This window comes from Opisthocomus hoazin, chromosome 6 (genome assembly GCF_030867145.1).
Source record: "Opisthocomus hoazin isolate bOpiHoa1 chromosome 6, bOpiHoa1.hap1, whole genome shotgun sequence".
Lineage (NCBI taxonomy): Eukaryota > Metazoa > Chordata > Aves > Opisthocomiformes > Opisthocomidae > Opisthocomus > Opisthocomus hoazin.
The window spans coordinates 35,349,612-35,371,142 of NC_134419.1; positions in this window are offsets into that span (position 1 = coordinate 35,349,612).

A 21,531-nucleotide genomic window follows, 5' to 3' on the forward strand; every position below is an offset into this window, starting at 1 on the left:
TTGATAGCCTCTTCAGACAAGCCCCAAGCAGCCTGCTAGCACGCGGGCATGATGGAAACCCCTTTTGAAACAGCTGGCGGGTAGAGGAGGGCCAGGTTTCTCCCGTTAAGCTCCTCTAACTGACCCGCTCCATCTCCGAGGCAGCTGTGGGTTTGGTGTCTGATGCTGTGACTGCCATCGGGGAGATCTGTTCACCGGCAAGCGGCTGGGGTGTCCGACTACCACCGCTCTTCTGCTGGCCCAGAGTACGACGATGTGAGCGCGTGGAACAGCCTCAGTGCAGAACCGAGGTCTCCTCCCTCAAACTGACAATCACAGCGGGGCTCGGCGGCACGAGCAGCGGGATGGCAGGCGGGCAAGGGGCGCCTCAACCAGACGATCGTGCCGAAGATGAGCGGGGTTCACTCCTGCGCTCTGAAAAAACAGAGTCTTCAGAAACCTAATTCTGCCTGTTGCTCAAATTTTCACTCTCACTGTATCTGTGGCCATTTCCTTACTAATTACTTTTACTCCAGTACCTGTACCTTTGCAAGCCACAGCTTTGCTGCAGGATTAAGCACCTGTCAGGTCTTCAGAAGATTTGTTTGTGTTTGTCCCCAAACCCCTTTTCAAACAGGTTACGAATGGCAGAATCAAGGACTGATGATATCCAGTTCCTTGTTCTAACTAAAATATTTCCCTATGCATAATGCTTAATGCTGTGCTCATTGTATCATTACATTTTTCTAAATTAGCATCTTTGTTTCCATGAAAACTGGTATAATCATAAATCTTTGTATGTACATAACAATGATTAAGATTAGCAGTTTGAGTTTCACCTTCAATGCCTGCAAATTAAAGCTCAGAGGAAGAGACCAGTTAAATGAAAATGAAGCGAATTAGCTGCATTTTGTTTTGGTTAATTTTTGGAGCACATATGCTACGTTATCTTTTCATATTATAGATACACCATTTCTGGGTTTGCACATGATGATGAATATTGGTTGGTTTCCCCATCTGGTACCTTATCCTGATTTAAAAAAAAAAAAGAATGTTGCTATTAGCCAGTAAAGTCAGTCCGCTGCTGGAGCATCTTTCTAAGAGGATCACAGCTTGCATTTATAGTGTAACTTGTTCTCAGACTATTACTTGAGCTCCTCATGCTTTCTCCCACTGGAATCACTCGAGGCTTGTGCATATCTGTGAAAATGTGTGACTTGATTACGTCTGAAAAGGTGGGAGTTGTTTTCTTTTTTCTAGTTTAATCAATGTGTTCTTGCTAGTAATGGAGATGTTCACATATTATGTCCCCTAACCAGTGCTGTAGAGAGGAGAGCAAGGAAAGCAAAGATACTTCAGAGTGCTTTGTTTGAAAGTAATCCACGTACAAGAGAAGCAGCTGAGCAGTACTGTACGTTACTGTGCATCAGGTATGACACCTGCAACCCATCTCAAGAAGTAATTTATCATTACGTGTAATTGCTTTTTTAACTTCTGTGATTTAAAGCAATTCGTTAGTGGGGTGTTTGAAAAGTCTCGCTAACCAGCCCCAACATTGAAGATTTTAAATTCTTTCTCCCTGTTTCCTTCCCCATTTCCATCATCAAAATAAAGTAAAATTGCATCTCTCTATTCAGAAGGATGACAAAACAAAGTTCTGTGGAAAATAAATGGCAGGAGGAAAATATGAACACCTACTTGACACAAAGCTGTCCACTGCATCATTTCACCCATTTCTCCACCAAGGATAAGCAAGACATGAACATAGACAGAACAGGAGCAGGTCGTGAATTAATATATTTGTAGGGAGGATCTCTGTTTGTAAAAATGGAGAAAAAGGAAAACACTGGATGGGATGGGGAAAATGCCAAGCTGTTTTTCAGATATCTTCTATGGAACAGCCTTCCAAATCTACCATAAGTCAGGCAATTGGTCTGGGGCATGTTTTGCAGATGGATCAGCAGCAGCCCATCTTCAGCGGGGCATCTCTGAATCTGCATGACAGATGGTGCAGACACACTGGCGTGTGTTTGCTGGATCAGAAGGTGGGTTTTTTTTTTTAATCTTCCATCAGTCTTTTGGCAATGTAGCTCTTGGCAGCAATAGGTGGATAAGGAGTGACAGAGTATCTGAAATAAGTTAGATTCTTTTGTTGGATATTTATCAGGGTAGCTTTGAACTGAATTATATCTAATCCTCTTTCTTATTTCTTTGGCAACATGCTGCAATGCTAGGAGCTCATGGAGGAGAGACAGAACCAGAAAAAAAGGTATATTTGCTCTTTGATGTCTCAGTTAATCCAATATAACACTATTTTGTGTTTCTTATGCTGTGGAATACAGAGAAATAAAGAAATAACCATTAAAAAAATAAAACGATGAGGTCATCTATGGGCCAGTGGGTTTTCCATTGGATATTGAATAGTAGGATCTGTCTGTTTTCTAGGGTTGTAAGGTATTTTCTTGAAGTCAGACTGAGAAAACAGTATGGAGTAAGACACACTGATGAATAACCTATTGCACTCGCACAAAGGGCAAAGAAATTTTGTTGTTGGTATAGGAAGCACTTTCACCTCTACCCGGCCTCAGTAGCAGCGGGCTCTGCTCTGTCTGGGGAGAGGAGCACCTGTAAGCATCTGCCTGTCCTTCCGCAGGCGCCTGGCCTGCAGCCTGTGCTGGCTGCGGGTCTCCTGCCCGGGGAGACCGAGCGGCACCTTGGCATGGCGGACCTGCGCAGTCCGTGCCTCTGGATGTCCCGCCGAGCACGGACCTCTCAGGTAAGGTCAAGGCTTGCTTGAACTCTTGTCATCTGCAAGGGACGTGCTCCTCTGTTTAAGAAATGGCAGCAGTGTGGGCCACAAAAATAAGATTGGCACTGAATTATGCCAAGCAGGAATGTTAAAAATACACAATAGAAACTGTTTATTCTTTGGCTCAAGTCCTGACTTTCCTCAACACCTTCTTCCCGCTTCAGGGATTTGCGTGCTTGAGGAACATGGCGTTAAAACACTTATTGTTAATTATTCCTCTTCAATGTCAGTGTGACTGAATGCAAGGAGAAAAACTATCCCAAAGGAAACATCTGGCCTGTTGTGTTCGTGATGTTAAAGACAAATGTGGCACCTTGTGCTTTATATGAGCCAGTGCCACAGGCCTTCAGAGGGCCTGAATGCTTCCCATTCCTAAACATGTGTATCTGCTAAGATTTACCATATATTGGGTTTTACGTGCTTTGGAATTTTTATCAATTTTATTTCTGTCATCGGTCTTGGTTTAGAACATGGCTCCAAAAGATCTCCTGACAAGGAGAGGATTAAAACTGCTAACTGAGCACAAACCGACCCCATCACACAAAGTGCAACCTGCCGTTGGAGGACACAGACCAGTGACGTCTGATTTGTAGACCCCAGTATTGCCTTTCCAGTTGAAAGACACTGGGGTGAGCGGCAAACCCTGCTCTCACCACTGTGCGGTTATCTGAGAAAGGAGTAGAGGGGTGCACATCTCAGAGCTTAGATTTATCTCAAGACTGTAACGCTTTTCTTGCCCCCACCAGTTGGCTGCTACTTGGACAGATGAATAGCTAAAGGTCACACCGTCCTGAAAAAGTGCTTTGGTACTCTGAAAAAATCTAAAAGCAGAAATGGGGGGGAAATCTCCCTTTCATGCCCACACCACTCTTTTTTTGATGGGAGAGGGAAGAACAAGGTCTTATGCCTCAGATGAGAACGAGCGGGGCACAGTACTGTGCTGGTCAGAAGCACTGTGTGTCACCCGGGGCCCGTCCTTCCCCCCGCCGGCTGCAGAGCTGTGCAGAAGAGAAGCTGCTCCACGCCGCAGCGGAGCGTGCCTCCAGGCTGGGGGACGACGGTGAATTTCTAGAGTTTTAGTACTTGGTAGAGAACGTAGAGGGAAAAAATACTGCAAGAGAGGATCCAACCCAATATGCTTCTTTTGACCCCCCCCCCCCCCCCAAAGGCACGCATGAATGCTTCTCACGCAGCCTGAGCACAACCCAGACAGGCTACAGACTGAAGAAGGCAACTAACTCTCAGAGAAAATCAACACACCTTTTACCTCCTGTTTGTTAGTGCCAGCATTGATCAGATCAAAATTGCTCCGCATGCCCACTGAACCAAGTATGCCGTGTCTGCCTTTAAAAAGACACCATTACTCAAGTTCAGCGCCTGTGGTTATTTTTTATTTAGGGAGTTTCCTTGTAATGGGTAATAATTCACATCATCCTTTTGTTCTGTAGTTTGATATGATCCTATCTTTTTTTTCCAAATACGTCTTTAGGAAAATGGGAATAAAGCGAGCTACGTGTTGTCAGGACCTTCTGTTTGCTGTTTGGCCTTTGGCTCAACGCCTTTCCGACTTTCTCCAGGCAGGACAAGCTGCCTGCACATGTAGGGTTTGGAGAGCAGGTGGCAGCAGAGGAATGGCAAACACATTATTTTTGAGTAGAAAATACCTCCAGCTGCCAAAGGCTGGCTGCTTTGATGGAAAAGTCCAAAGGTCTAAACCTTGAAAAGTACTGGAATTTGATTGTTTGGAGATATTAGAGGGCTGTGGCTTAATAGCTCCGTGTGCATTACGTGTTTTGATACCGTCTGTCGATCTTTGCTTTGCTAACCTAGTTCGAAGTAATTGGTGCAATGTATTTTATTTAACAAAGCGTAGCATCAATTCAGTGCTAAACACAACTGTGATAAATTTAGCACTCAGCCATTGACTGTGTGCTGCTAGGAGCTCAGACTGCTCTCGAACGGCCGGTGCAGACCAGTGACTGGCCCCTCGCCGCAGAAAAGGCACTTCTTCCTCTTGCTGCTTCGCTACCCTTGCGAGGATACGCTCAGTAACGCGTGCATCCCTGAGATAGATCCAAGGATATTGAAGATACGACAAATTATTCATTAGGAGTCTTCAGCGGGAAGGTTATCATTATATATTTAAAGGGAGGCAGCAGCTGCAACTACGATTTAAAATTTTGAGCATCGCTGTACAGCGTGTAGCGCAACACCTCAGTTACGTGGAAGGCAGCAAGCTGAACAGAAACAGCACCCGGATAACCCGCTCCGAGCAGCTTCCCACCACGGTGAAAAAGGCAGTGGTTGGTCCTCCCCAAAGGAAATTCAGAGATAGCCACCCCGGCGGGATAACGAGGTGCTTGGCAAACAGATGACTCGGTGCTGAGAGTTGGCCATGCCCATCTCCTGGATCCAGCCCTGAATTTCTCATCTGAACGTTGCCTTTTGTAACTGTTCCGACCGGTACCCTTCATTCACACACGTTTTGAAAGCAGAAGGTGGTTAGGTCTGTGAGACGGCTCAGTTTAGGTGATACTCCTAATTCTATTATGATTTTTTTCCTGTGGATTTTTCTTTTTTGTCTCCATATTCAGTTTTAAGAAGAAGCAAAAAAAAATTCCCCTACCCTTCCTTCACCCAGACCACAGCTCTTCTCGTGTGGTGCTTACAGCAGAGGGGTCAGAAATGTGTCTGAACAGCTCAAACTATTCCAATATCGGTACCTGCCTACGAGCCAATATCCCACCCGCTCGCCCGGCTCTGTTGGATTCCTTTGAATTGCTTTAATGTGTCTCCTTTCATCTAAACTTCTCCAAATAATTGGCAAACTTTGCTACATCACTGTTCCTCCCCTAGTCAAAAAAATTAAGTCTGTATGCTTCTGTCTGAGTATGGAAATCTTGCAGCTCCCAAGCGTTCTGTTTTTTCAGTGATGAAAGTAAATCACTCATTTCTGCTATTGTACCTCTTCTTGCAAGACTGCTGAGTTTAGTGTTCTCTAGAGAACTTGACAAAAGGCTTTTGAAAATCCAAATAAATTACTTTGACTAATTTTATCCATTATTTGTTGCTATTCTCAAAGGATCCTAAGAGAATAGAGGACTCTGATTCTTCCACATGGGTTTTCCCTCACGGCAACCCATGCTTTTGCTTTGGTTGCAGGCTTCGGAGTGCAGGGACTGCCTTCTCTAATTTTTTTGAAAAGTACATCACTTAGCCAAACAAGGTCCTGATTGAAGTGCTGAGGCATTATTAGTACATTAAAAGCACTTACATCACTAGTTCCAGTTTTTCTAATTCTGCTACTTCTGATTATTCTGCTAGTTCCCAGATATCAAAATTAAGCTTTGTGTGTCATTCTCAGCTATCCTCATAGGTTTCTTTCCAAGCCAAGTATAGCATCAAAGTAGTTTCTTCTTAGCTGAAAACAGGTGGCCATAACACGTGTAGCGACTGTACATATACCAACAGAAAGAGTACTAACAACTATTTTTTTAGCTTTTTTTGCAGACTTGAGACTTCCAGCACTCCAGGGAATCTGACAAAACCAGCAGGAGTAATTAGGAAATCATTCTACACCAGAATGATTTCCTAATTATTCCTGTTCCATCTTCCAGCTGTGATTACTGTGCTTTTCTGTTTGACTGGCTTTGCTTCCCAGGTCCTGCAGGCTCCGTCAAGGGTCCCTTCCAGCCTCCGCTCGCCTGCAGTTCTGCGATAAGAGCTGAACAACAGGCATGCCCTCAGCCACTCCGCTCTGGGTTGGTTCTTGTCTTAGCAGGACGCACTAGGAGCGTGTAAGAGTCTTCTGATGAGAGGAACCTCCGACTTGAGCGTAATCTTTCATGTTTCCCTTAGAACTCAAGAAGCAATTGTCTAAGCACTTCATGTGTATTTACATCCTATTTAAAGCAATGAAAATAACTCTTAAAATCTTTCTCTCTTACCTTTGTAGTGAGTCCACCATGCAAATAACACTAAAAAGACTCACTGCCACCTCAGACACAAAGCCATCTTTGCTTCGTGCTATGAGACTCTTTTAGTAAAGAAAACCTTTGGGACACTCGTATTAAGACCTGATAGCCAAATTGGAGGAAACTGCTCCTGAATATACATACTGATCGAGCCATCCTTCCATGAATAAAGGGTTTTTTAATTTAGGGTTTTTTGCTGAAGGGGTGACTGCCTTGAGCACAGAGAGGAGCTGTGCCATTTTATCCCTGCGGACTCTCTATTCACCCAGCTACGTAAGCAGGAAAACAGCAATCTCCCTTTGTAGACCCCTGTAGCGCTGGGAATTTGTGACTGCAGTCTACTCCGTGTGTGGAAGAACTTTAATCCCAGAACTTTTGTTGGCTTGACATGACCATGCTAACCCAGGACACTTTCACCGCCGCTCCCTGCGCGAAGGGAGTCTGCGTCCCTCTCTGAGCTGCGTTCCGATTGCCAAGGCCCTGCGTGCAGCAGCTCCGTCCCCGGGCCAGCAGGCACTGCCAGAGAGCGTGTGGCCATGGCAACAAAAACTTCTGCCCTCTTTCAACCTGCTGCTTTTATTGTCTCTGCTAGAAACAAAACTGGACTCCTCTGTGGGACAGAACTGCCCCTGACGATGGACAGCGAATGCTTCTAGTCTCTCTGCTCACCAGAGGGGCTTGAGTTGGGTTGACTTTGTCTTTGATGGAAGATTGCTCTCCTGCTGACTTCTGTTCTCTACCAAGGATGGCAGTGCTGAAGCCACTGCTCTTCCTCCTCAGCACGTCTGTGGCTGTCCTCACTTAGCAGCAGTTTGCAGGTTCACCAATGCATAGTGCCTGATTCGGTCGTTAGGGAAGACAGAAACCAATGTTCCTCGCACGCCAGCTTGGCAAGCGGTGGGCGTTTGCCGAGGGACCTTTTCGCGGCCCTGACAGACTACAGAGGTTTTTCATAATAAGGAGGCAATACCCTCACACACGACTTTGTTTTGCTGAGTTAGGAAAGTTGGTATCGATTTCTGATCTCATTTATAAGTATCAGAGTTCTAGGTTACTTTTGTTGCCTAATTAATTTACTGCTGAGAAATTAATGAAATTGTAAAGAGGTATCAATGAGGGGTAACATTCATCTTTCACACAGCAGCCGTGATACGCATCACTGACAGAAAAAATATCCCAGAAAATAGAAGTTATTTTATCTGTTGTGCTGGTGGCTAATGGGAAAGTAGAAGCTAAGCCTTGCAAGGCAATAAATGAGCCAACACATGTACGTAAAGATGCACCGGTCTTCAGAGTTTCAGTTTCTCATACCATTAAACAAATAAATGACTGTTGCCTTTTGGGGGTTTGTATTGGAATAATCTCAGACAATACGCTGATTATTTAAAAAGGCACTACCTCAGTTTGTTCCCAAAGTTAAATAAACAATATCTTTGCTTGGTTAGAAGTGTTTATATTTTAAAATGTAAATATAAACACCTTTGCATGATCAAATTTCCAGAACAGAAGTCTAATGGCTATGGAAGCTGTGAACAAGGTATGTCTTTGTAGCACTGTATTGAATGCGATAAACTTGCTTTGAAGATTAATTTTTTAAAATTCTTATTTCTCAGTAACCTATAACTTTCTCTGTTTCCATGATGTCACCTTATATTACAGTTGCAGCTCTCTTATCCGCGTTTGTGAACTTCTCACTGCTGAAGTTTGGTTGCAGAATTGTGATAATATTTAATAGATAAAATATCCAAACCATATCTTATGCTCATATAAAGTACGTAAAATAAGCAGCTGTTAATTTTCACCCTTAGGGCCCATTTTGGAAATGTCGAGTGTTTTGCTCACACCCAGTCAACATCCGTTGATTCCAACACGGCCAAAGCTGTGCTGCAGCACAGCGCGGGTACTGCTGCCCCGCCGAGGACGCCATTCGTGCGTGAAACTGTAAAGATGTCAACAGTGAGATTTGGACAATATTCTACACAACCCCCTCTCCCCCTTTGTAGTTATACTTCTTCAGCCCTCTTCACGATGAACTAAAATACTGCTATTATCATTTACTTTTTCTATGCTTCTCTTCTTTTAATCCTGTGTGCGTTTTTGCCCCTTTCTGTGTGTGACGCTGCGCTGCTCTGTGGGCAAACTGAGAGCGAAGGTGAAATCTGTTCAGCTTCCGCATTGCATGCTTGCCTTTTCAGGAGGTTGGAAGATGTATTTCAGGGTGTTTTTTGTTTTAGTAAGATGTATTTCAGTGATGTTTTTTTCAGTAAAGAATTGTAATTAAAGAAAATCATTTAAAAATGCACAAGCTCATACCAGTTCAGAGCAATTAGGCTAGGTAATTAGAAGCACGATAAAAGGGCTGCATGGGGAAAGGAATTTAAACCCTCATTGAACTGTTACATCAAGAAGTGAATAAGAAAAAGAGTAAATTAAAAGTAGGGCTTATACCTGGTAGGCAAAAGATAAAACCAATTATTCTGCAAAAAGGACTGTGTGCTTATTTATCTAGAGCTACTGCTCATAAGGCAATCAGGTTCCTGAATGGGGAGGTAGCAAACCTACTGCCCATTTCCCTTCTTGGTACCAACTCACTGGTTGTCTTCTGCTTGAAGGCGAACGCTACCAGCCTTTCTGAGGAGCCCTTCACAGAGGAGTACGGTAATGAGCAGGGGTTCCCAAAACAAGTATATGAAGAAAAGTTAAACAATGTTAAGGCTAGCTGACATGATTAAACACTGCATCACCAAGCCGTCATTTAGTAACAGCTGGGAAGAGGAACTAGGAACTTAACTTGGTGTTTGCTTGCTTTTTTCATGAGGAATGATTTCTTTCAGTGGCTCCTACGCTCATGTTAAGCCCCAGCTGCACTTCAGAAAAGTCAGCAGTCCTGCAGCTGGGTGAGTTTGTTGGCATTTGACAAGTTTTGACTTTACACTGACGCCTTAAGAACAGGAGCACTGGGAAAAGAGACTGAGGGGCTCAGTTACACTCTCCTAGTGCGGTGCCAGCGTTTCTGTGAGCACGTACTATGCATCAAAGACCAAAAGATTGGCCCTTCATGATGCAGGGGACCTACGTGCTAAAAACTTCTCTCCTTGGCAGCAGTATGGAAAACGTCACCGTGTGATTCATGTCAAGTTCCTAGAAGGAGACGAATAAATCGTCATGGCCAGGAGAAAGGATTGCTGTGTCCACTCTCAGCCTTCGTGCTGTGGAGGCTTTCACATCTCACTGATGCCATGGGACTGCTTACAATGGTGATGATGCTATTTGATTGATTTATAACTTGTGTGTTTGATTACTACTGCCCTCTGAAGCAGCCATTAGAAATGAGCCGCAGGTCTCCCTGGGTTCATCTGTGGCTAATTAATAATCAGGTGCACTTTTATCACTACACTGTGACAGAGTTTGACAGCAAAAGACATTTAAAACTATTGATTTAATGAGGGGACATACTTTTTCTTTAATGACTGTAAATGGTCAGATTATTTAAATCACAAGCTTAATAGAAATTCCCCTCTTTGTAACAACACCACCAACAAATGTTGCCCTGGTAATCAACTTACTAGTAAACCAGCAATAAAGCAGCTTAATTGTGCTCTGTATACTGTCACACATTTCAAGACCAGAGAGCACCTTTGTGGCAGTCTAATCTGCGCTCCAGATAACCCCGGCCAGGAAAGTTCATCTCATGATTCTTCCATCCCGCATCTAATTTTGCTCCAGACGGAGTATCTCAGGGAGCAGCTCTGCGGAGCTGCAGCAATCCAGCGGCAGCATCGGAGGCAGCACGGCTGCCGGGCAGCCGGAGCAGCGGGCAGGGAGGCTCGGCGTCCCCCAGCGCGTGCTGCGTCAGGGCTACGCGGCGGGCAGCGGGCTCCCTGGCCCAGCCCCGAGCCAGCGGGTCGGAAGCAGCCTTTACTGCTGTAGAAATTATCTCTGTGCCAATGGCAGAAACCGTAATGATTCCTACCAGAGATTGTTTTAAAAGAAGGATAAAGCTGATTTTCAGTAAGGTTATACTGAAGCATAAAGGCTGTTTCAGCAAAAAAATGTATTTTTTTTCCTTAAGTAGTGGAGGAGGCGACTTCAGCAAGGAAGGAAAGGACTGGGCTACCTGGTTTTTTATTTCCTTATGTTTTCCTGGATGTGTCTTCGCCTGTTCCGTCTGGTTTTGTAAGAGTAGTTAGAAGCATGATTTTAAAACCTTTCATCCAGTTTCCATTAACAGTTTGATTCTTTCCCACTCGCAGCATAATTCAACTGGCATTGAGAGCACTAGGACTTTACTACGATTAAAAAAACATTTAGGAGTCGAACTTGTATGTTTTGGGTTTTTTACATATTTTTATTTCTGGCCTCACTCTCTACAGATTTCTTCTCTTTTGGGGTGAGTCTAGCTCTGACCAAGGCTTTTCAGTACTAACGCCAGGCAGTGGTGTCTTGTGTATTTGCCGAGCAATAGCAAGCTTTCTAACCTGAAACCCACAACGTGTTCCTCCATACGGACCCACAGGGTCACTTACCCAGCGAGGGCATGTCCCACGTCCTCCGCACGGAATTCCGTGCTGCAGCAGCCTAGATCTGCCGCATGAAGCCAACACACTCAACACTTTATTAAGGTCGTGAGACAACCATTACATACCACATACTTGAGTTACTGCTGATTTATAATGGGTATGAACCAGTGGCCTTAGGGCAAAACCTACTGTCAAGCTCTCTGAGCTATCTGTAGTTTTGTTTTGCTTTGTTTTCTACTTGCTTTCCTACTTTAGTGACAACTCATGAATAAAAGCAGAGATGGAAAAAGCACAAAAGATCTGCCTGGAACGACAGAAAGACAGAAGGCAATTTAAGGTATTTTTTCTTCCCAGAAGTCAGAAGAAACTAGGAGAAACTAAATGCTCTGAGCAATCTAGCTTTTAAATGATTGATGCTTTCTCCAGCTTTCTCCCGAAAAGACAGTTGTAGAAGGTGATTTAAGACAACTTTGTTCTTTCTCATGGGAAATGAAAATCTTTTTCATAAAAATACTACCTCACTTCCTTTGATGTTCTGCTATGAGCAAATATCTAACTGGTATAAGCTTGCCTTTCCAGAGAAATGAAGAGAAGGAAGTGTTAAAAATGAGCTGGAAATACTTTATATTATTTTTATGTGTTTGTTTATTTATTGCAGGCCTGAGAATGGCGTATAGTTCACTTCTGATTATGACACTTAATGTCATCCCGGGACGGAACTCTCCTGTGTTGGCCTCAGCAGACACCAGGGAGCCACGGACGCCATGATTTTGCAGGGATGGACACACTGACGGACGGCTGCAGGGAGTGCTCCCAGCTGCCCAGTCAGCCCTTGGCCAAAAACGCTGCCTCTCGAGCAGGGATGAGCTTCTGCCCAGCAGCTCTCGCTGCTGCGGGAGCTGGGAGCATCCCTGGGAATGGGGGTTGGAGCCGTCTCTCTGTGTCCGGCGTGCAGCAGCTGCTGGATCCATGGTGCCTGTGGGCATTGCCCCTGTTTGCTGTCCCGAGTCTGCATTTCACCTGGGTTTCTACCTGCCGCACAGAAGCACTAACGCATACCATACTGCTATGGGAAAATATCGCCTTGCAGGAGCACCATTTAAAGCACACAAGAAATCTTTACCAGCTTTAGTGACCTTCATTCAAGCTTCTTGAAAATGCCCATGGAATATGCGGATTCTTCAGCAGCTGCAGAATTACTGAGGGTATTCACGTGTTTTCTGCTTTCCAGAAAGTGAAACAACGGAAAAAAAGAAAAAAAGAAAATTAGACTCTCTTTTCCATACAGAAATGACCTACAGTGAAGAGACAAAAGAAGCTGTCAGCTCAGACACGGACGTGAGAGACTGGAAATCTTTCTCTGCAGGCCCAGGTTGACAGAAGCAGAGCGCTGAGCAGTCCGTAAGCTAGGATGAGAGCCAGCCGTTGGGTTAACGGTGTTTCTGACTGAAGAAGCTGTACGTAACCCCCTCCACAAGAACCTGATTCCTGAGACAACGTGAGTAACTACACACGAGCATACAGAAATGATGACACAGAATAAATTTCCTGTTTGTCCATCCTCTCCATCCGCCCCACCGCCCGCGTCATTGACAGCCCAAGTTCCTCCATGTTCTTGTGTTTCCTTCCACCTCCGTAGGGCTTACGGATGAAACGCTGGCACCGCTGACCCTAGGGCCTCTGGGATCAACACCCTCAGTCCTCCTCGGCCCAGACAACAAAGCCTACGCCAGTAAGTCCTTCGGGTGGGTTAGTTCCTAGGGTACTTTTACTTCCTACCATCAGCCAAAGCTGCATTGTATGCACAGAAATCTTAGCTTGTTTAGCCTTCAACAGTAGGAGCGGGAGTTCTTTGGGACTCCCACAATTTTTTCTGTTTCTGGTAGATAAAAGACGTATCACAGTAGCATGCCTGGTTTCCGTTAAAATTTAGATCTATTGGCAAATGACAGATTCACCTCTTGCCTTCTAAATTTCCACTCAGTGACTTATAGTATGCTAATTTTTAACTATCCTGCTGAGCAGAAACATTCATAATAAATACGATATAGAATAAATGCGTGACAATTTATTTTTACTGTACTGTTAAATTATGCTTTTATAGCTCTTGTTACTCCTGCTTCATGAAGAAAAAGTAAATTTCCAATAAAGGTACTTAAGAGTGCACAATGCTCTCTGCAGTGCAGATGTTTCCTCTTGCCCGGACACTGCTTTGTTTGATGACGGTTGCAACGACAGTTAAATACAGACTGAGTCACATATCTGCCTTGCTGTTTCTACTGGAGGGAGGCTTTCCACTCCAGTGAAATACAGTTTCATTATACGCCAAAGTTTACAGCATTTAAAAGAAAGTGCTATTCCAGTAAATAAGATGCATATTTTCTTGATCGATGTTTTTGTCTTCCTTGAAACAACTGCTAAAGAACTCCATTCCACAGCACACTCTGGTGAGCGGGGTCATAGGGCCATCTATTTGACGTTCAGCTGATATTGCTCTCTTCTAATTAGACTTGAGATCTTATGACAAGTTATTATAAATCTTTGTTTGCTCATCTTGAACAAGAGCAATGAGAGTCTGAAAGTAGTGTTGTTCAGTAATTTGAAATCACCTAACAACTTTCTTACTCGACTAGGAAGGACCAAAACTGCCTATTTCTAGGAGTGTCAGGTATTGATTTATTTTTAAAGGACTGGTATCAGTAAGAAAGATTGGTTACTCTGAAACAAGGTTTCCAAAGGGGAAAGACTCTGCATGCATCTGGGGGTGCCCACAGGGAGGACTTTTGGGAAGGAGCATCTTTTACAATGCCAATAAGAGGGGTTTTTTAACCCAAGAAAGCGAGACTTGCAATCTTGCTGTGCACGGCCGCAAGAGCACACAGATCCCAGTACGTTACTGGGGGAGTGTCAACTCCAGACCCAAAGGTCAAGTGCCACAAAATCCAACAGCAGGGTACAGGCCCCAAAATACCGAATTTCTGTGCGCCTCTGGAAAGTCAGTGACAGCTGGAAGTGAGAGACCTTGAGAGCGAAAGGCAGCAGGTGACCTCAGCCCTGCTTAGACTCCAGAAAATCCCCAGACAGAGAAGCTGTGCGGCCCGAGCTATAGAGACAGCTTCATTAGGTGCTCATACTCGCTGTATAGCAAGATAATAAAACAGCTCCACAAATTATTTACGTTGAATCTAGCCCTTTTAGGTCACCATAGGAGCTGCTGCATACTGGGAAATTTTTGCAGGAGTGTTGCACTGCTCAGGGAAGCTGCTGACTTCTTGAAAATACGGCTTTCAGCAATCTTCAAATTCTGGTGCACACAACTAATAAATCAGATGCAAATCTTTGTAGCTTGTTACCAGGAACTGATCTGCCTCTCAGAACCTGCTGTATTTATAAAGTCCAGTGCTGTCCGTCTGTTAGGTCCTCCCAGTAACCTGTAGATACATTAAAGTTCTTACCGTCCTTCACAAGCTGGAGAGTTTAACTGCATTTAGCCTGGGAACGGCACAGCAGGGCAGAATTAGTCCCACATCTGTGTTCAGTGCATGTGTCATAACACTGCACAACGTACAGGTTAGACTCCTTTCACTGATGGTGTCTTATCTGAACAGGACAGGCTTATGAGCTATTGAGGTTTCTTTAAACAGGTAAATCAATTTTTCAAGGACATCCCCTGAGCTAAGGAGGGCATCACACAAACATCACTTTACGCGTAAGGTACCGTTATGTCTCGCTGCAGTTTAATACGAAGCATGACAAAACGTGCCAGCCTAAGGACACCTTGTCAAGCCTACCGTGCCCTTCCAGGAAAGAAATACTCTGGTGATCAGTGGTGGCTAACAGCGGTGGGTTTGACACAGATTTGTCAGCTTGAAATATGTGCATACGTGCGTGTGTGTTCTTTCATTACCGGTCACCCATTTTAAATCATGTTAGAAATGAAAAAGCGTTCCTATATGACATCTTCCTTCAAAAAGTGTCAAGTAAGGAGTTTGCAAAGTGTTTTACACGTTTTCTGTAGTTGTCTAGAAGGAATTCTGACAAAAGTTGTAAGTGCAGCTTCATCGCTTTCTAGAGAGGAGAGCTGACCCCTGTGGCAGCAGGACGCCTGATGACCTGACGTGTCTGGAGTGGGGACACAGCAGGACTTGTCGCCCACGTGGCAGAGCGGTGACTGTCCGTTTCCTCATACGCTATCGGGTTTCATTCTCTGTTTTTCTATAGCTGAGAGAAATCCAAGCACTCTCTTCTTTTTCTTTGCCTTTTTTTTTTCTTCATTGACATAGGTAATTTTTTACTACATATGGTTAGAAAGAAAAATCTGCTGACATTCTTCAAAAAATGTTTTTTAGGTTTTGAGGTGTGGGTCCAAGATCAATTGTCTTCACCTTAGCATTGCTATAGGATTTTTTCTTTATGTTCTTTTACTCTGAAATTTTGGCATCTTGGATATTTGATACCAACCATCCGTTTATAAATCCTGCAGATTATCCTTAGTATTACATTGTTTAGTCTTCTAATAAATTCAGGGATTTAACATGTATCAGCAACTCATTGTCTGCAGAACAGCCCAAATACAGACCAGGAGCTCTCTGCGGGGCGGCTGTAGGGAGGGCTGTAGGGAGCCTACCCACACGCCTGCCCAAACCCACCTCGTCATTAGGTAAGGTGAGTCAAACGACGAGACATTGCCAGGACAAGTCTCTCCTGCTTCAGGAATAAACAAAATGCATACAACACACTGGCCTTATTCCACTTGTGTATCTGTCTGAAACTCCAAGGCAACTAGCTGCGAGACACGCTAAGCATTCTTAATTTTAACCTGCTGTATTTTTTCTGCGTGGAGATATGAAAGTTGTACCGCAATACAGACATGCCCAGCAGTTCAGAAATAATTGTCAGTCAGAAATATTCAGAAACGATAGTCAGCTGTCTCTGGGCATTGCGCGTTTTGGCTGCCCCTTGTGAGTGTGCTCAGAAGGTCAGGGCTGTTTGTCACAGCAGATGTAGATACCCGATATCTGCAGTAATTGCAGCAATCCAGCCTGAAAACTCTGTGACCCGCATATTGGGGCAGTCATTTCCTACCTTACTGCTTTTCTACTTTTGGGGTGCACCCTAGGAGGTTTTGCTAGATCCCCATCAGCCCGAGGCTTCCTCTCATCTTTAAACGCCGCCGTGACTCAGCTGCACTGCTTGTCTCTCCAGTGGACATCTCAGAGACGTGGCACCTCCCTGAGCTCCTGCTCGGACCTTGACCGCTAGTTTTGATGTGACAGGTAAGAACTAACTTTGTTCAGCAGTTTTTACCCAGACAGAATCCCCCAAACAGCGCCTCATGTGCTCGACAGAGGGCTAATATCTTTATCATAAGAGGCTTTTTCATTCTGCCGCATTAGGAGCAGTCCATCAGAGAAAACGATTGAATTGTGTTTGGCTACACGAAGCTGGAGAGGTAACACTGCAATATAGCAGATCCTCCCAGGGATTCCTTTCTCATTTGCAGTAAGTCGGAACATATTGGTAGATCTCACCTAACTGTAAGATGGATCTTTTAGGTGGTCTTTGGAGACTCTTCACTGAGTAATATTAAAATTCTTGAGGATGTGGAACAGAGAGGAGAAGTGTTGCGCTGCTTACAGATGGGTGGTGAAAAGACAGATGTTTTTGACCTGTCCTCTCTGTGTCTTTATGGTCACTATGCTTTTGTAGTTGTAGCTCCATTACTGAAAACAGTCTTCTCTAAGGATGATAACAGCAGCAGAGGATACCTCCCCTGAGCCCTGTAGTTACTCGATCCACTAACTGTGCATACATGCTGTTTGATGTGTTTTTGCACATTCTCTAGGAGATGTCAATGCAACCAGAAAAAATATATGCTGCCAAAACAAGGAAAAAAAGGTACAAGCAGACATCAGAAGGGATGTGATTTAGAGGAGAACGTAGCCTACGTGCTATAGCAGGCAGAACTGGAGGGATTTTACACGTAACTGGGAGCTGGCCTGACGCCGCGTGCCTGCTGCCAGACCCACCACGGAGCAGGCGTGCTCCCCTCTGGCACGCAGGGCACCGGTCACTGCAGCGGGAGCACGCTCAGAGCCGCTGAGTGACAAATCAACCAACACGAAGGAAAGCGGGAACGCAGCTCGGGCAAGCATTCGGTGCCCAGCAGTGACTGCAAAGGGTGCTGCTTTTCCAACTCTGGCTGCACTTTCTTTACAATATCGACAGTGACTATAGAGATGAAAAAGCCTTTAAAAAATTAGCATGTTTTCAAAAATAAACTGATGTGTCGATGAGCATGTATAAACCAGGTCTCCTAGTGTCCTTTAAAGCAATTGAGAGGAATGATATTATTTCCAACCAAAAGCTTGCAGCAATGCAAACCACACAGAGAATAATGAAGTTGTACTTGTGAGAGGCTAGTGCAGCAATTTACCTTGTCTTCAAATTTTAATTTAGATAATCGCACAGACTTTTGCAGGCTGACCAAGCCATTTCTCTACAACATTTGCCACCTGTATTTTATGCGAGGCATACCGTGCCTCTGCTATCGTGACCCCAGCGTGTGGAATGCAGATACCTGAGGTAGCTTTCATTAGCAGCTTGGCACATCCTGATCTTAGTCTCCACGTTGCAGCCCAGAATCTAATATGACCGGATTTATCCTGCCAGGGAGCAAGGTGGCAGAGGTCTTCCTTGGAGGCTATCATCATATCGTAATCAAGTCAGCAGGTATCTATTTTTAAATTATTAATTGGATCTGTAAAGTGTGGAAGTTTCCTTCTGAGCTCTAGTGCTTTGCTGCAACTCACACTGCACCTCTTGCTGCCAGCTGGATCTTCAGGTTCAGAAGTCACAGGCGCTCCTATTTTGGCCTGAAGACTTGTCCGCACAGTAAGGAAAGGAATTCTCCCATTAAAGCCTATGCCAATGTGTCCTGCTTCTTTTCTTTTCTGTTGCAGTTCCCCATGATTCCTGCTCTTCGCTGAGCTACTGTGATGAATGAAACAAAAACGTTTCCCCAGGCCGCCAACCCTTAAAGCCCACGAATCAGATTTTATGATCTTTTGTTGCGGTACCACTGATACATACTGTGAAGCTGGTGTGGACACGCAATGACAAGATTATCCCAGCGCAAACAGAGCAGCTGAGAGGACAGAGCTGGAGAAGTCCTGCAGTGCAAGCTGGAGCATCTTTGATCAGCTGCCTGTGCTCGCCCCATTTAACACCTACCTCTGCATAACCACCAAGAACCCGGGCCCATCATTTAGATAGTGAGAGAAATCTTCAGAAAGGCCTTTTCCCACACTTCTTCTACGTTCGTACCTGTGGCAGGAGGTGAAAAACCACCAATAACAGGGATGTTCATAGTAGATCCATAATAGCTACTAGTCATCGGTAACATGGCGTGTTTTCGGAAGGATCTCCTGTTGCATGGGATCCTGCCTTCCCCTACCCATGCCAGGGATGACCGGGGAAGGGCAGAGCACCCTCGGAGCAGGAAGCCCTGGTGGGTGCCCCAGACGCTGGCCCTGGGCTGCAGGTGAGATGGAGGGATGCTGCTCGCCCCCAGGACTAGGGCATCGGCTCCTGGCCAAAGGCAAGGCGTCTCCTGAGGAACTAAAAGGCAAAGCGAGAAGAAAACAGAAGGTGGAAAGTTTCCAATACCAGACCTGTGTCTGCCTCACAAACTTTTTTTGCTTGTAGCTTCTTCAGTCCTGTAAAAATAGCAACTCAGTTCTAATTTGAAGTGATCAACTTCGTTACGTTTATCCTGTTACAAAAAAGTAAATACATCCCTTTTTAAAATATCAAACATTCTCCAGCAGAAGCTAGGACACTCCTTTCAGCATTCCGCTTTGCAATTGATGTTACCCAGCAGGTGGTATTCAGGCGTTTCAATATCACTCCTCAGTTTTTGTAAATTTGCAAAAAATGTGCATAACACTGCTTCCTTTCAGCATAACAACCTTATGGCAGATTTAATTGGTCCTCAAGATACCTCTGTTATTTCCACAGCCTTTCAGTTGTTCATGCAAACGTGATCCCTACATTGCTTTCAAAGCTCTACTGAAATTACATAAAATGAAAATTCAGCAATTCACTATTTCATGCCCATTTAAAAGGTATTTTTAATGTCTTAATAGAAAGAGAAGTATCTGGGGAAATATACAGATGTTATATAGTAGAGGAAATCAGGTGACTGGGAAGAAAGAGTGTTTTGTGTCATTTACTGTAATGTTTTTAAAGGTCTTTAAACAGTTCTTCATGAACAGTGATCTTAACTAATTACGAACTCTCCTTGTCGGAGATAGCTTAACAGACATTATGTTAATGCTGAGCTCCTTTTTGGAAAAAAAAAGTTTTCAATTTTTACTTTAGAGACAGAGGGGAAAAAAATCCCCAAAGATGTAATTGCAGCACTGTGTATCACTAAATGTCCCTGCTTCTGGAGTATTATTTGCTGTTCTGATCCCCTGCCTCAAAAAAGATTTAAAAGCTAGAAAAGGAACACAGAAGGATAGGAAGGATCATCAACGGCAAGGAACGGCATTTCAGGCTTGGGGAAGGGGATGAGATTGAGATTTATAAATCACGAGTGAAAATGAATATGGGACTGTTCTTCACTGTCTGTCTCCTGTGATACAAGAATGACAAGTATTCATGGAAAGGTCTCAGGCCTAAGGAAAAGAAACAAACACCCCATCACCCGAACACTCTGTATTTTTCCACAAAACATGTTTAAACAGTTGAAACTATGTGTTTAGGGTGGCCAAAAATTTGTGTGGGTTAAAAATGTAGCTGGTCATATTAACTGCAGAAGAGCCAGCAGGGGCGGCTGGACACCAGAGACCACAGCCTTGCTCTGGAAGCTTGAGCCAGAAGTTGCTGGAGGCTGGGAAAGGGTGCCCGCTGAACCTACACCTTTACCATGAGAAGCAGGAGGGAGATCTGGGTTCACCGAGCACCGTCATGACTCCAGATGGAATAACAGCCCCTGAAGAGAGCCCCTGGCTGCTGCAGGTCTGGGATGCTGCCCTCAGAAGACTGGAAAAGCAGACCCTTGCAGGTCGCTTGGTGTGATGGCAGCCACAGTCTTGCCCGCTACGGCCCCGTGCATCTTGCCAGAAAGAAGCCCTTTCCCCATCTACGGGGGAGAGATACTCCTGCAGACTGCTGACATGCTGCTGAGCAGCGCTCCTTTTGCTGTTTCTTTGTAATTGCCAACTCCATAGTTAATTGAATTTACTTGGTTTTCAAAATTATACCAGTAGGTGCTTTCTCTCATGTCAAAAATAAAAGGCTATTGTGTTTCACTGTGCAGGTTTGGTATCAGCCAGGCACTGCTGCTGGCATCAGTGTCACCTGCTGATTGCTAATGCCGACGTCCTAATGCCAAACAAACAATTAATAGTCAGACCGGAGCCAGACAACTAAAATCAAGACATGAGGCAGCTTGATTAACAGCTAAAAACATCACTGGAACCCTGAAGAGACAGCATATAATATTTATGGAATTAGCATTGTGAATTAATTTAGGGAACTGATAGCTAGGGAAAGAGAACCAGGTTACAAAGCACATGTTACAAGTCGATGATTGATTTTACCTGACATAAGCACCTAAAAAGATTCTTATCTTGGCACATAAAGGGCCAAAGTAATGGTGCAGTTAAACCTTGATGGATAAAACCTGTCCTTCCTATCTTCCTGTTTATTTTGTTCTTTCTTTTTTGTTTGCGAGTGGAGAAATAATTAGTTGCTCCAGGATTTTATTCATTCTCTTAAGTTTTTTTTTTGTGGTATGTACTGACGTTTATGGGCCTTGTCCCGCTGTCATTTTTGTGCAGCAATTAATTCATGATATCTCATACGCAGCCCTTGGAAGGGCTGGCTGGCGTCCTTAATGTGTCAAGGAAAGGGACATCATTCACAGCTATGTTTTGGACTATCACTGGCTTCTGAAGTCTTCTAATTGCAATGGCTGGCAATTAATATAATTGACTTTATCTCTTCCACAGCAAAAGAAGTCTCTTTAACAATTAAGCGCTTAATGCAGCCCCGGATGCAGGTTCTTCCAGTGATGTGATGGGACAGCCGCAGCACAGGAGCTCCGGTACCGCGCGGCTCAGCCTGCAGCCCAGCAGGGAAGACTGGGAACTCCAGCGGTGCACAGCTGCAGCCTCCCTCTGTGATGGCCAGGTCTCCATGTGTCCACCTCCACCCGTTTTAACTCTTCAGCAGCTTTCGC